This window comes from Martes martes, assembly GCF_963455335.1.
Source record: "Martes martes genome assembly, chromosome: 3".
Lineage (NCBI taxonomy): Eukaryota > Metazoa > Chordata > Mammalia > Carnivora > Mustelidae > Martes > Martes martes.
This window is the reverse complement of record NC_137890.1, coordinates 4230769-4247428: the sequence shown is the minus strand read 5'-3', so window position 1 is coordinate 4247428 and position 16660 is coordinate 4230769.

The window sequence follows — 16660 nt, the reverse complement described above, 5'->3', positions numbered from 1 at the left end:
ATTCAAATAATCACAAATACTTCCTAACATGTTGCCTGCGTTTATCTTTGAAAGTCTGATAGTCCATCAAACTTGCAAACATCACGATGGTTTCATTTTTCAGGTAATGCAAACACCAAACATTTTCAGATTTTCCAGATTTCGGTTTCTACCATTCTAAAGAAAACTTGCTTCTCCCCCTCAAGAATTTCACTCTTATCTTCTGCGCAAGTAATAGGCATATCTGCCAATCAAGGGTTTTAGCCTTTGAGGGACCAACCAGTGATTGCTTTTTTCTCTGAAATGAAATGAGAAAAAAGACAAAGGAACTAATAAAACTGGAACAGTAACGGTTCAAAACATAACAACCAGATAATGACCTTTCTGGAGACTAATTCTACCAACAATTTTGAAACTGTACCATGTAGAAGAAAACCAAATAGCAGTGAAAATGTGAGTTGCCCTTTACTTTATAAAGATTGCCACGCAAAATGTGAACATTCGTTATGCTGGTTGAATGGCAGGTGACCGAAGTGATTTATTTTTCTTGGAGAATTAAAAATAATGACTTAAAACATTACACCGAATAAATAAAATATACGTATCTTATTCTCTTCAGCTAATTCTCTGATGAGCCAGAAATCTACATAGTCTCCCCAAATATGGTTAGTTTACTCACATCCAAATCATAACTTTAAAATGGTGGCAGAAGAGAAAGCTGGAACTTTTGTCAACAAGGAGGCTGACATCCAGAAGTCACTGGGAGGCAGAAGAATGTTTCTGTATCTATTCTAAGTTCCCAACAACTGTATAAAAATAGGATTAAATGTTTTGCTTCTGCAGTAGGAATACATAGAAATTGTCTCTGGAGAGAAAAACAAAATCTTACGGTAAACTTGGGAAAGTAACAAAAAGAATAAAGGAGAAATTAACATCCCTCTGACTTCACAACCCAGAAAGAACTTGTTATGTTTTTGATGTCTGTCTAGGTTACATGCGAGGGCTAGCTTGTGGGTGGAGGGATATGTTTATCTTGTAACTTATCTTTTCAAACTGGAAACAGAGGTTATATATGGCTGAAAATATGAATTTTTAGCAACATATTCTGAATTATTTTCCAAGTCCTTAAATATCCTTCAAAAAAGATGATTATTTAATGTCTTCATAATATTGTATTGCATAACAGTGCCGTTGTTGAATTAATTAATCTCAGTTTTTTACAGATTGCTCATGAGGTTGCTCATGAGGTTTTATTATTATAAACATTACCATCCTAAATATCTGTTATGGAAAGTTCCTACAAATGCGCTTACTAGCTAAATAATGTGAACTTAAAAACATACCATTTTCTTCAGTTAAAATTAATATTTAATATCTCTCCTTGCACAACATATGTTACATGCACAGAAAGCAAGATTAAAATACTCAAAATTATTCATAATCCTATGCTTTTCTCAGTTTTTAAGTTTATATATACTGTGCATTTTTTAAAAGGCAGGATTCGACTTTACCTACAACAGGAACTGTCTTGTTTTTGTTCCGGATTCTTACTGCCAAATCGCTTTTTAGAAAGATTGCACCTGTGCACATTTTTCACAACCATTGTTATCTTCTCAGGCAAAAATCTCTTTGTGTTACAACCTGAGAATATATTCATTTTGGAAACATGTCAAAATGCATACAAATAATAACAATTAAATTTTAAAAGTTTTTTCAATTACAAAAAATGCATAAAAAGGCATATAAGTGAAATATGGAAGAGTTTAAAGCAACCACCATCCGGTTACGATGACATGGTCATTGTTAATATCCTGGTCTAACCGTTTCCAGGTGGGGGAGAGGGTCACTGAGAGGGAGGATTGAGAGGCAGCGTGTGGATGTGCAAATCCCAGTTTCTCTGGAAACACTGTGACACCTGCTTTATTTGTGCCTTCCCTTCCTCTCGGTGATGTGGGGTTAATACCAGTGTCTAAGTCGCGGAGATCTTTGAGGGTAGAGTGTGTAATGTGCGCGGCATGCTTCAAACTCCGCAGGGCCCGGAATGGGTCTCGAGCAATGGTAAATGCTGTAACGTCACAGCATCTTCAGGAGAGGGCGGTGAGCCTCCCTCCTGAGCTTACCAGTCTGCGTCAAGAGCAGCCCTGACTTAGGAAGGCTGAGCAGCCCGGTGATGCGCGAGCTTTCTCCTCTCCAACTCTCGAGGGCTCTGGGAATTGCCCAGCGACGGCCAAAGACAGGAACTCTTCCCACGAGCCCCGAGCCTCATGGGCTTTCAGCATCACAGGCACAGCTGAGTACTCCGACAAGGACCTAAAAGACACCCTAGCAAATTTCTGGCGCCCAGGCTCTGTGTAGCCCTCCCGGACCCCTCTCTCTCACTGACTCCAGCTGCTGGGCTTCCCAAATCTTCCCTCTCCTCAGCCCAGCGAGCCCACTGTGCGCTGCTTGCTTTCCACTCCTGCTCGGGGTTGGGACGCGCCTTCCACCGCGACGCTGGGTGGGGCGGCTGTGGGGCTCCCCGCATCAGTCTCCTGTCTGCCTCCTTTCTGAGGTCTGGGAAAATGTTCATTTAACTTCTTGCCCGGATCTGCAGGTGTTTGCAGTGAGAGAGCAGATCCGCTACCATCATGGAAATGGAAATCTCACCTGTGACTTTGTGTACTTAAAGAAAAAAAATCATTCAAATACATTACGAATGGCTTCTAACACTGATAAATATTCATTGTATTATCAGTTTTATGCCTAACTGACAGCCCAGTTCATGGGGGTGTAGGGTTTCATCTCTCCTAAACACACGGATCAATTTGGTTGATTATCATAACATTCACTGAATGTATCACTGGGGCAATGTTAATTATTCTTCAAATTCAGTCATGGTCCCAACGGAATACTCCATAGCTTAAAGGTTAAATTGTAACTACCTCTTATGTGCAACTCCTATGTAAATTAGGAAGGGAAAGAAAACAGGAAAACATTTGTGTGTAGATGACAGATGGGTGGATAGATGATGATGAAAGAGAGCGAGATGATAGGCACCCCCCCACACACACACAGGAGGAGATAACAAGCAAGAATATGGTCCATGCACAAACACGAGTGCACCAAACGCATGAGACAGAAATGATCTGCCTTAGCTGCCAAAGCTCTCCTTTCTCTGAGTACCTCCAGCATCCTTCTTCCATGAGCCATTCCATCTGGTCTCACCGCCTCCTGGAGTCTCAGCTAACAGGGTCTGTAACTACGGGAACGACTGGATCTTCATTCGTTCCTAAACCCTTTGGGGCCCCGGTTTGCTTTGGTTGCCGTAGTCTTGCCTTCACTGTCCGTAGGTGAGCGATGTCCCAGAGGATCTCTGGATCCTGGTCAGAGTCCCTTGCCCACATTGTGTGTCCAATGCCTCGTAAGCCCTTCCAGCATAACTGTTCGAGGGATACAGACTTCATAGAATTTTGTTTTGTTCTTTGTTCCCCTCTTGTTCTGGAGAGAGGACAAGAAGTCTTCGTTTGTATAAAGGACACGTGCATCCCATCAGCCAAGAGAGCACAAGGGCCATCTCCACTGTGCGTGTGGCGGGCTGTGCTTGGCTGCCAAGCATCCAGTGCGGGGAGGGGGGGTGGGATGGGCGTGTGCTAGCCGCTGCGCTCGTACTCCTCCCCCCCCCCCAGCCGTGCTGGGGGTCCTTACAAACCACACCTCTTTGCCAGCGTGTTCTCCCTTCGCTCACACTGCTGACAGGGGCTGCCCGTGGGAGAAGGGAAGGCCGGAGGAGGTAGCTTGGCTTGTTCTGTTTGTCCCGCCGGTTTTCCACAGACAACGTCCCTCCGCGGCAGCAGCTGCGGGTTCCAGGAGCAGCTGGTTCTATTTCCAGACACTTTCCTCCCTGCCAGAACCACTTCATCACATCTTTCAGAAATAGTAGCACCAGCCGGGAGGGGGGGCACCTCCCACTCCTCAGATGTGTGGTTCCCGGTCTGGCGAGCCCTTGTCTGAGATCCTGGAGTTCCAGCAGCTGTCCACCTGCACCCTTTCCTTAGGATCTGGGTCCCAACTTAGCAGAGGCTTCTCCGGGCTCATGAACGGCTCGCACCGGCTGGGCCCCCGCCCTGCTCCTAGTCCAGATCTGCGACCACAGGCCTCAGCCGATCTGCCATGTGTGGGTGACCCCCCACCACTGCTCCCTTCACCGGTGGCTCTTGCTGGGCCCCAAACCACTTCCTCTCTGTCTTCTAGTCTTCCGATACCCGTGCAACCGGTATCCTGTATTAAATACTCTCAAACCCAAACAAAACAAAACAACCCAAACTGGTCAGCTTTCTGTCTTCCCACCTTGATCCTGTGTGATACGGTTATCAAGCCTCCTCATTTGAAAGCATAGTAGGAAAAGAGATCCGTGAACATAAACGTATCAGGATTATACTAAATTCTCATTTTCACTCAAAGGCATCATAAGCTTTGTTGTTGTTGTTGTTGTTCCCAGTCGTCTCTTGAGAAACAAAACTGGGTCCTGTGACTCTCCCTATTCACCGGACAATTATGTTAGTAACAATTATAGGAAACAGCAGGCAGACTTTTCCTTAGATTGTGGACAGCAGATGAATAATTAACTTTTTTTCCTATACCAAATAAATTTCTAACAATAGCACAATCCTGATACTAGGTTTTAGAAAAGGAAAAAGTGGTGAGCCATTATTTAAAACCAATGCAATCAGGACAATACCATTGTCTTGGGAATAGTGAAAGCCTGTCTCTGAACTTGAGATCTAAAGGAACGGCACCATGAGGTGAAGCAAGTTTATTTTCCCAGAAATAAATGAGTATATTCTAAGTTAGCAAGCCATGGAAATGAGTCTTTGTGACCCCCGTGGGCAGCCCATCCTTCCACATTCCTTTCTGTTAAAGATAGTATTTAGACAGGCTTATAGGGATGAGTATCGTGTCCACAGTGCACGTAACTTCAGTTTCTACAGTTCCAGCTAGTTTCTGACTCTAGCTTCTATAGTCTCTTGTCCCTGTTGCACAGGATTGGGGGTTCAAGGGTCTTCCCTCATGCCAACATGGGTCAGAACTCGTGGCCTCAGTCCTCAGGTCACAGATGAGTGAAGCGGTCATGCTGTTGTTTGTATGAAAGGCCTCAAATCTATGTCCATTCTCTGTGTCTTCAATCATCAGAGTTATAAGAACCAATAAAAATCATTTACCTTCTTTAGCCATCATGCACGTCAGTCGTGTCTATTACACTTACACAGACAATAAAAAAGAAATCTTTGTGGTGCCTGGGTGGCTCAGTGGGTTAAAGAAGCCTCTGCCTTTGGTTCAGGTCATGATCCCAGGGTCCTGGGATCGAGCCCCGCATCGGGCTCTCTGCTCAGCAGGGACCCTGCTTCCTCCTCTCTCTCTGCCTGCCTCTCTGCCTACTTGTGATCTCTGTCTGTGAATTAAATAAATAAAATCTTTAAAAAAAATAAAATAAAATAAAAAAGAAATCTTTGATATGACTACCTTGGGGCATCTTTTAGGTGAATGTTTCTCCAACTGGATTCCAACATCAGTCGTTTACGAAAATTTAACGTTTTCACCATGACTTGAGTAAATATTTAAAAATGTCCATCTGGATTTCTAACGTGTTTCTGAGAACCACATGAGATTTCAGGGCCTGAGCTCACATTTGTTTTTATCATAGTCCTTGTCATCATTGGTTTATTTTAATTTTAATAAGCAAGTGTTTGCTATTTAATGTTATTTAATTTTGAGGCAGTTATAACAGAGAAAATTTATAAAGGAAGTGTGTACAGAGAGAAAAATCCCGTGGTTGCTTTTGACATGGAAGTGAATATGACACGAGTTAATTTCAGACAGTCCACTTAGCTGCACACGTTTCAGCCAGACAGTCCCCATCCTTTGTCAACTGAAACTTAGTGTTACAGCGTTTGTGGTCATATGGCATTAGTGTTCTTGAAAACCCACCGGCGATTTTCCTCACACGCACTGCCAGAGGTTTGGTTTGTAGATCCCAGCTCCTGTAACAAGTTGTAGCTACAAAAACAAGGATTGGGAAACCCACAAGGGATCCCCAAGCATCTAAATAACCCATAGCCAATGGCATTAAGGAAAGACCACCTCTAACTTCTCTGGGACTTACACATGTCTGCGGGGCTGGGCGTGAGCAGAAGTCAAACCGACACAATTCCGTAAAGCCCTTCTCCACGTTTGGAACGCCTCCTGCCTCGGATTCTGTGGGAGTGGTCTCAAACGGCCGTGGATCTCCTGGACGTTCGCGGACAGTGCCACGGCGAAGCCCACGCCGACCATTCACTCCTGCCAACAGCCCAGTGCGGAGTACCTACCTGGGAAGGCCACCAGCAAACCACCGCCCCCAAACCCCGCAGGAGTAGCAAATTGGTACCAAAGGTGGCAAAGACTGGCTCGTGGGACCTGGGAGAATCAAAACCTTGTTTTGGGCAAAATGCTGCTCCACTTGAAGGAGTAGATGACCTATCTTTTCACACTGGATTAAGTTCTTTGTCTTCCCTGTTGATAATACATCTCTAATCCCACGTCCAGACACCGGTAATCTGATTTTCTTCAGCAGAAGTACGTGGAGGCTGACCTGAACTTTGATTAGTTTCTGAAGACACGTTGTAACGTTTTACTGCTCAATCTTGTACCAGGGGGTTTCTTAGATCAGCTGTTCCAAGGTGATCAATTGATCAATTTCCTCTCTTATCTTCTATTCACATTTTCATTATTTTCTCCCAACACTGTGCTACCTCCTCCGCATACTTTACATCTATGACCCCAATCTCCATTTCCTCACCTGCCAAATAGAAGGGGTTGCATTAAATACTACAGGTTTTATGCCTGGGCAATTACAGAAAACATTCGTTAAGACTTTTTTAAGTTACTTCTAAGATACCGGATTTCAGGTTTCTGAAAATAAACCCTGGGCAAATGTTCTTATATGTTTCACTACTCAGAAGTTCCTAGACCCGACTCATTGTCACCACGTCCTCTAGCCTAAATTCAGGGCGCAACTTTGGCCCCCCCAAAATAGACCATTGATTTTATTGCTCCAAATACAATTGTGCCATCTTTCCTTTGGGTCTTGGTGTCTGACACACACCTTGCAGGATGGGTTGGGCCAACAAGGTGGGAATTCAGGCGCCACTCTTCAGGTTAGGAGAAGAGCTAAGCAAACGAAAGGGAAACATATTTACCAGTTGGGAAGCTGCTCTCCCATTTGCAGACTATGCAATTTATTTTTACCTCTTCCAGAAGCGATCTTTCAGCATTCCACTAGTAAGTGGAAGTAAGTGCCTCCCTGGGAAAGCCCAGGGCAGGCTTAGCTGGTTTCCTGCCTGAAGAAGTGAGTGAAAATGACGCTGCCGACAGCATGTTTTCTCCCATCTTCCTTGCCTCCGCGGAGGTCCCGGCAGCCAGCGTGCTACCTGCCACACACGTCTCTTTGCACACGGGGGGTCTCAGGTTGCCCACATGTGAGCAGATGGTGGGCAGGCGGACGGCCCCCAAGTCCTCTCTCCGCTTTCTGAAACTGATTCTATTTACAGTTTTCTTTTTTCTCTTAAGTCCTTCTTACCAGCTGGAGGCAAGTATCTCGCTCCATCCCGCACCAGCCCTGCCAGAACCTGTCATGAAAAGTTAGGGAAATGTAGCGTTTCAATGATATGAAACCCCGGTGCACTGTGACCACGTCGTCCTCCAGGGTCCCCCCCTCCACCCCCGCCAGCAATGTAACAGACCTCTTCTGACACTGTGTGAACCGACCAGGGACAGCTACTGCCCTCTGAAAAGCTGTTGATTTTCACCTCGGCTGAGCTCAGCGTGTTGCACAATGAACAAACATCTTCTTCCTTAGAACCCAATACATTTATGACTCGATGGGCCATTTCTAATCAAACATGAAAGTCACTTTACTTCCGCTTGTAACATCTAAGCCCCAGGATTTCAGAAGCGGTGCCTGCGTTCCCCACCAGTGGCCATCAGGGTCCATGGGGAAGAAGGGTGATGCTCGGTCTTAGGGTAGAAACACTTTGACTAATTTTAGTAATGTGACCAAAATACAGATGGGGCTTTTTAATGCCAACCCGATTATAAACTAATGGGCTAATTTTCAATATCATCCAGCTGAAACATTCCCGTTCAAAATGCTGCATGCAACATATTCCAGTCCTTATTCTATAACTACTTTGTATTATGCTAAGGTGATTATCTGTGCGATTTCCCTGCGTGTTGCTAAATCAATCACAACAGTATGTACAGTGAGAGACAAAAGCCAGAACGTCCATTTGCACAATAGACTGCGGTAAGTATTTTAATTTCCATAAAAATAGTAGGACATGTGCCAAGCAGTATTTCTGAATATTTTCTGTTAATACTGTGCCTGTTTAGATCTTCCCAAATACCAATTCATAACTTTAAATATTTAATTTTATGTCAGACTAATGCAATATTTCTTCATGGCATATTATACAGAAATAAAGCATACAATGAAAGTATTAGCATCGGCTTTCATTTCAGGAAATCTAAAATAATCATTTTTCTGAAATGGTCAAGCCAACTTCAAAGTCATTTTCATAGGTTTCAATAATAATAATTATTATTATCTTGCCAAATGGATGCGCTATATTGTCTGAATAGAAAATGTTCAAGATGCAACATGGGGGATTAGGGGGGTAGGAGAAGAATAAATGAAACAAGATGGGATCGAGAGGGAGACAAACCATAAGTGACTCTTAATCTCACAAAACAAACTGAGGGTTGCTGGGGGGAGGGGGGTCGGGAGGGGGAGTGGGGTTATGGACATTGGGGAGGGTATGTGCTATGGTGAGTGCTGTGAAGTGTGTAAACCTGGCAATTCACAGACCTGTACCCCTGGGGCTAATAATACATTATATGTTAATAAAAAAATTAAACAAAAAAAAATCACACACATCAAGCAAAAGGAAATTAGAAGCATTTCTATCTTTATTCAGTTTCTCTATAAAAGGCCAGTGGGAGAGAAAAGTATATGCTTGCTGCCGAGAAGTTGTTTACATCTTCTCTTATTCTGGTGAGCCCGGCCCACCAGCTTCCCAGAGTGGCAGCTGCCCCTAACGCTCCGTGTTCACCCTCAACCCTCAAGCCTCCACAACCCTTCTACTTTCTCCAATCGCGTCTCAAATCTCATTGGCCACTCTACTGTCTTTTGCGGATTCTGTCTGTGGACTCTCACCTTACTCCTCCACATGCACACAGAGCTCTTTCCCCTTGAAAGCCAGATGCTGCAGGGATCTGAGAATGTTCCGTATTTGTATGTTTCCTATATGTGGATACATGGATAATTTTGACTACCTGCCACACAAGCATACATTGCTTCTTCATAGTACTTCCTTTCCCCCCAATAAATCGTCCACTCCTCAGATGCCGAGGTGTACACACCCCCCACCCCACACACACACACATAACTAAGGAACAACACTCCCAACTGAACTGATTTTGATAGCATTAGCCATAGGAATTCTCAGCGGGGATAGTATTGACCCTGAAGGGCATTTGGAAATCTTCGTGTCTGTTCTGCTTAATGGTATCACCGGCGCAGGAGTGCCGCTGGCATCGAGTGGCTCCACAGGTTCGAAGAATCATGGTACCCCAACGCCCGTCAAGCCCACTGAGAAACACTGAGTTAGAACAATGAACGTCGCTTTCTTTGGAACATTCCACCAGAGGGCTGGAAGGCATTGGAGAGGGCCCTTGGCTGGTTGTTTGCTTTGCATTGGAACAGGAATTAAGATATCTTCTAAAATCAGGGAGCCCGGAAGAGAAAACGTGGAGAGGATTGGAATTCCAGAAATCTAAGAATGTGGAAGAGGAGGAGGATCTGGGAGGGGACGGGAGGACACCAACTGAGGCCATGCCGGGTCCCGCCGTTTCCTAGAAAGAGAAGAGAAAGCAATTACACCTCACTCCCACGCTGGTCCAACCGATACAGCTTATCAGGCAACGGAAGGCCCCCTGCAGCTACTCCCCTCACTTGCACTTTCTGATCTACTTGAGGACCCTACTTCCAAAGAAGTAGGAACATCCTAGGGGCTGGAACTTCACCACGTCTTTTAGGAGGGGACACAACCCCTAACACCAAATCTCTGCCTTTTTTTCCTCTTAATAACAATGTAAATGAAAAATCCTGTGTATTTTAAAACTATATTCTAAATTATTTCAACTACTATTGGATTTTTTTTTTTTTTTTATCTATTTCACAGAGGGAGAGAGAGATCACAAGTAGGCAGAGAGGCAGGCAGAGAGAGAGGGGGAAGCAGGCTCCCCGCCGAGCAGAGAGCCGGATGCGGGGCTTGATCCCAGGACCCTGGGACCACGACCCGGGCCGAAGGCAGAGGCTTAACCCACTGAGCCACCCAGGTGCCCCTCAACTACTATTGGAAGGTCAGCCATTTCTAAGTGATCTCAGACGCCAAAAGTTTTGAAATGTGCTTTGGCCCTTTCTAACTTTACTGCGTGCAAGGATGAAAGGCATCCTCGTGCCGCAAAACCCCACGGTTACAAAAGCAGAACAAAGTTCGAGTCCAAGGATTCCAGCATTTGAGCAGAAGAGGGCGTGGCAGCGACCACGTAAATTTGGCCCCGCAATGCACAGTTCATCTTAAGCATGATTATGTCGACGAAAAAACAAAAGATTATTTTAACAAGGCCCGGGGTTTTATTTGCACGCATGAAATAATGTCATTCAGCAATAAACAGGAATTAAAACAAAACAGATTAAAAAGAGAGAGTTCATGCACTGGAGAATGGATCTGAATAAATTATCCAGAAAACAGAACAGATGGACAAAGAGATAGAAAATATAAAGGAGAAGTTAGGCCAAAACACTCTCTTAAAATAGAAGGCTAAGTAAATATTGTGTTCTTAAAAAAAAAAGAAAAAAAAGGAGACATACAGGAAGGAGGGAAAAAACTAAAAACATATCAAACCAGAATTCCAAAAACAGTTTTAAAAAAAATGGGTCAGTGGAAATATTTGAAGAGATAAATACTAAGAGTTTTCCAGAACTCTGAAAAAAAAACAAAAAAAGTTTCCAGGGCCCAGTGAATTCTTAAATCACATTTTATATGCTGTCAAACTGAGTGTTTCTCCTTCACAAAAAAGGAATGGTTTATCTTATTCTACTTTCGTTTTCTAAACCTACACCTGAAATGTTATTTGTTGGTTTTGTGAAAGACATAAACTATGTCACTTTGATAGAAACACAAATGATTTTTAGAAGATTATTCATCTTCAGCATTCAATTTCTCCATTGTAATAGCAATTTTGATTTTGATGTGATTTCCAGGTGATGGTTGGTCTGTTTCTTACTGTCATATTTGCCTACTATTTCAATAAATACCTATATATTTTTATTTCCTACCCTTATAGGACTAATTTCTCAGTGGCTCAGACTTCAAGTGATATTTTCAGGAACTGCAGAGGACCTCGGTGTTACGAGTTACACGCCTGTGGGTGTAAGGAGGTATGTTGGTTCAAACATTTTTCCACTCAGCTTTTGTAGATACCACACCATTATTTTCCTGGTTTGTTAAATAACTGTGCAGAAGTATGCCGTCACTTTATTTGCACTATTTTGTAAATAACTTTGATTTTATTTTAAAAATCTGAACGCCGGTTTCATGGTCACCTGCTTATGACCAGGTTGCTTCTGTTGTCTCCTGTTGGCAAGTCTCCTTCTACAAAATCCTATAATGTTTTATTCGTCCATGAACACTTTTTTCTCTATATATTTGATTACATGTTTTCCTACAGTTATTCTGTTTTTACTTATGTATTGGAAAGGCTCTCTCATATCTTCATTTTCTTATACCCTATCCTACCCCACTTCCCTTCTTGCCTTTCTGTGATTGGTTTACAAATGTGTTAAGTCACTAATTCAATTTCTGTTATATAAAACCTGTTATTGAGAATCTCTTGTTTATCTTCTTGGTCTTTGAAAAGCCTTTGCTAACACTTTCCATCCCAACTGTTCTTAATTTTGCTTTTTTTGTCTCTAGAATGACCCGCACTTTTATCATAGATAATTTTTCTTTATTGGGAACATAGAGAAACTATAGTGTACTTTTGGTTTTGCAAAAAACCTATTTCAGAAATATGTATTTTTCCTGTGTTCTTTACATATGCTCTCATCTCCTTTTGTGGCAATAATTTTCTATACATCCCAACTGAATTTGTCTCTGCTAACAATACAAAAAGAAATCTATTTTGACGGCTGACTCTCCCACCCTGCTCCCTAGAGCATCTTTCCAGGCAACAGTAGCTTGCAATGGAGAGAAAAACAGAGCCACCGTGATGCACAGAAATTTAGTTTTTTGCATTCGTCTCTCTGCTCAGCCCATGTAGCAAGAGGAATGACCAGCATGAGCAGTGTCCAACGGATCTTGAGAAATCTTCAAGTTCAATATAGTCCGGTTTACCCGCCACACCAACCACTTCCCCATTATTTCAGGGATTCTCCTCTGTATGAATTTCCCCAAACTGCATCTCAATTTCCTCCTGTTGTGGCTGTAGAAACATAAGAACTGTACAGTTCATTCCTTTTTATCATTACTGTATAATTCTTGTATCTAGAAGCATATTACTGAATGAGTCTTTCATATACTTCCAATGGCATGGTGTGCTCTATTTTTACAAACAAAACATAATATGTGTCTATATTTCGAACATGCGACTATGTTGTTGAAGTGGGGAGGAGGGCGAGAACATAAAAGCCTGGAATGTTGCAGGGATAATTTGCATGGAGATTGAAAACATGAAAATGAACACAGGAGGGAATGTGGATGACTGATACGCTGAAATCTTTATTTACGTCATGAGAAGGAGCAAACCAGAAGTCGGGGCGACCATCATTTGCCCATTTTTCACAAGAAGGAAGTACAGAGACACTCAGAGATTGCCCTGAAAGAAGCAGAGCCTAAACTGGAAACCACTTGTGGAGCCTGAGCTCCTAACCCTTTCCTCTCCAAGTACAGCGGGCAACATCGGCTACCTGGGAAATGCACCATCATGATGGATAACTCTGCAGTGTGTGTGTGTGTGTGTGTGTGTGTGTGTGTGTTTAAATATATTATTTATTTATTTATTTGAGAGAGAGCAAGAGCACGGGAAGAGGGAGGACGCAGAGGGAGAGGAAGAAGCAAACTCCCCACTGAGCTGGGAGCCCGATGCAGGGCTCGATCCCAGGACCCTGAGATCATGACCTGAGCTGAAGGCAGAGGCTTAACCCACTGAGCCACCCAGACGCCCTTACATATGGTTTTTATACCTGATTCCCCGCAGACTGAATTTCTTCCGATCACATTTGTTTACTTCATCATGCTGTGTAGACACATAAACAGAAAAAAATACAAAGGCAATAAAGTAAAACATGATTGCAAATATAATTTATTTTTGTGTATCTGCATATAAAGTTCTAGGAAAATTTATAATGAAGTTAATCTAAATAACCAAGAACCTTGCAATAAACTTTCTCTTATAATAAACATTGACAGTCTTTCAGAGTCCATAGTCTCTCATGGTTCACCTCCCCTTCCAATTTCCCTCAACTCCCTTCTCCTCTCCATCTACTCTTGTCCTCCATAACCTGAGGGTTTTGAAGGGGCGGGGGGTGGGAGGTTGGGGGGACCAGGTGGTGGGTATTAGGGAGGGCACGGATTGCATGGAGCACTGGGTGTGGTGAAAAAATAATGAATACTGTTACGCTGAAAAGAAATTAAAAAATTAAAAAAAATAAACATTGACAGTCTTGTCATATCTCTAATGCACATTTCTGAAAATAAGAAGTATTTGTTTAATGAATGCCACAAGAAGCAGGTCAAAGGTAAACTAAATCACAGAAACGAGCTAACCTGACTGAGTATTATGTCCTTTTTCCCAGGAAAACTTTGTAAAAATACCAGGTCTTTTTACATGATGTTTTTCAGTTGCAACCAAAGATTGCAAGACTTGATGTTTGTGTCCAATTTTAGAGCATGTCGGATCAAGTAGATTTGATTTTTACATGAGACTCTAAAAACTTATGCTTTTTTTTAAAATATTTATCTCCCTTCTTCTAACACAATTAAAAAGCTTCTTGATTTCTTCACAGTAATCAGAACATGAAATATTACCTGGTGTTCCAAATGGAGCCCATGGGGTTCCTTAGCATGTCTCTACACGGCTCTCGGGAATTCTGCACAAATGTTGGAAAAACACATGCTGGCAAAGTCATTAGAAAGGAAGAAAACAGATGGTTCTTTGGCTTGAATTTATGCAGGCAATTTTATATGTTCAGGACAAGTTCAATTAAATAAAAATTTTGGTAGTATTTTTAACTAACAAATAATTGTCCAGCCACTTTCTGTTTTAGAAGAAGGAATTGGCCTTTATTCCACTCCCCCTCCCAGCCCCGTCCCTCAGGTGGGAATGTTTGGTGCTTTCCATCCTAAGATACCAGACTTGAAAAAGGTTTACTCTGCTCTATCATAACGTCTTAAATTCTCATCACCTTTGACATGGGGAGGCCCAGAGCACGGTGGTAAAGAGTTTGCACGCTGGGGTAGACAGAGAGAGCTTGCGTCCAAGAACAACTAACCTTCTGTGCCTCAGTTGTTTTTATTGTTCAGCATGAGGGATAATGACAGCATCGACTTCAGAAACCTTAAGTGAGAGCACAGTATTTGGAAAAGAGTGCTTGGTACTCAGGAAGTACCCATGTCTTTTAAATCCCTGTGTTGGGACCTATAGGCACAGAGCAAAACCATCCCCTCCCCACCCCTCCCCAAGGGTTAAGTGCTCTTTAATAATGTGCCTTGGAATCAATAGGACATGAGTGAACCTCGTCTATGTGAGTTGTTCTCTTGAATGGTTTTTCACTGAAACCCCGTGTCTTGCCTCTAACTGAAAGCAAAGGGGTCCGACAAAAAAGTGGGATGATGACGGGTTGAACTTGGCCACTAGGAATGAGCTGCTTCAGATTTCTCCCGACTTACTTAGCACACTGGGGCCCGGGTGCAGCTTCTGCCGCGGCATGGTGACATCATTTGGAGGGAGAAAAACATTAGGGCCAGCAACTCACTGATTGTGAATAAAGCCAAGTTTCCCTGCAGTTCTGTTTTGTCCGATCCTCGCACGGTATTATCGGTGACAGGCTTTCTGAGTGCGAGAAGGTACAGTGCAGGGACCGTTGTATCAAGAGGAGCTGATAAAACAAAGAAGATCAACAGGAATGAGCCACTTTCCCCTATTTTTCATATATCAAAATAACAGAGAATCCTCCTGAAAAACTAAATCCTACCAACCACGTGACTGAAACTGCCTTGTCTGTCACAGGCTAATTGGGAGGATAAGGAGGCTGTCCCTACTGTGATCAAAGGGGTAGCTCTTTGTAAGTCTTTCCCCACATTGGGTTTAGAGACAAGCTTTTTTTAGCACACCACTCACCAAAAAAATAGGGGAAAAAAAAGAGAGAGAGAGAGAAAAGAAAAGAAAAAAAGAAAAACCAGGTCAAAGGAGTCTTTACTATTATCTGGAGTAATTACAGTGGAAGATTTGTGCTTCCTGGTTCCATTTCGTAAAGAATGAGGGGGATTTGGAGCAGCTCGTAAGTGAAAAGCACATTGATTTTATATATTATATTAAGGCCTTTAAATATGAAGCCCATTCCCAGAGCTTGATTTCATCTTTTGTACTTACTTTTTTGAAACATACAGCCACGAATTCTAGCTTCAATGTAGCAAAATAAGAGTTACATCGGAACATTTTGCTGAAACATTTAAGCCCCCAACACCTTTTAACCATTATCGTGCCTGCCAGAATTGTAGACATCCTAGCCAAAAACTCTACTGGGCATGACCCACAGCTCCCTCACACTGTACCCAAGGACCAGAATGATTCAAAGAATTTATGTTGCACAGAACCAAGAAGGGAAATGAGGTGGTCCAAAGTGAACGGTATTGACTGCTAGTCTCAAGGTTGCTCTAAAACTGTTTTAAATCTCTGATAATACAATAGCGATAATATGCCAGCTTTCGCGTGCATGCAAATGCGGTGGAAAGAAGATAATGAACATTGTATCACACGTCTCCCATGTTTGCGATGCTTTCTAGTTTTTAATATACTCTCAATCATAATGCAATAGAAAAGGACATTTCTTGGAATAGTTTAAAACTGAGTACTAGGAAGGGCCATTAAATTTAACAATGTTATTACCAATTACATAAAACTAACCTCTCCAGAGACATAGCTAGAAATACAGTAACAAAAACCAATATAATGGTGCAATCACTGAACCCAAGACTTGGATTAAACTGTAATTTGAAAACCCAGGTTGGTTAATCATTTGTTCCCTTTCAAACAATTAAAATGTGTCCTTGGATGCAGCTGACCTGCAGATCCCATCTCGATTGGCTCATCCTAGGCCCCCCTCAAATAGATTGGGGCCCATCAACAGCAAGGGCCTTTCTTCCCAAAAGCTCCCCTGTTACTTAACATCCACTTTCCAAGGTTATTTTGAAAAATATCTTTAAGAAGTCTTCCAAAGCATCTTGTTTGAATTTTGTTCCACATTTAAAATTTTCTTTTTTATTACTTGAAACCAGTTCTAGTTGATTTTCCTTCCAACGCTGTATACTTTTTAATTGTTTAC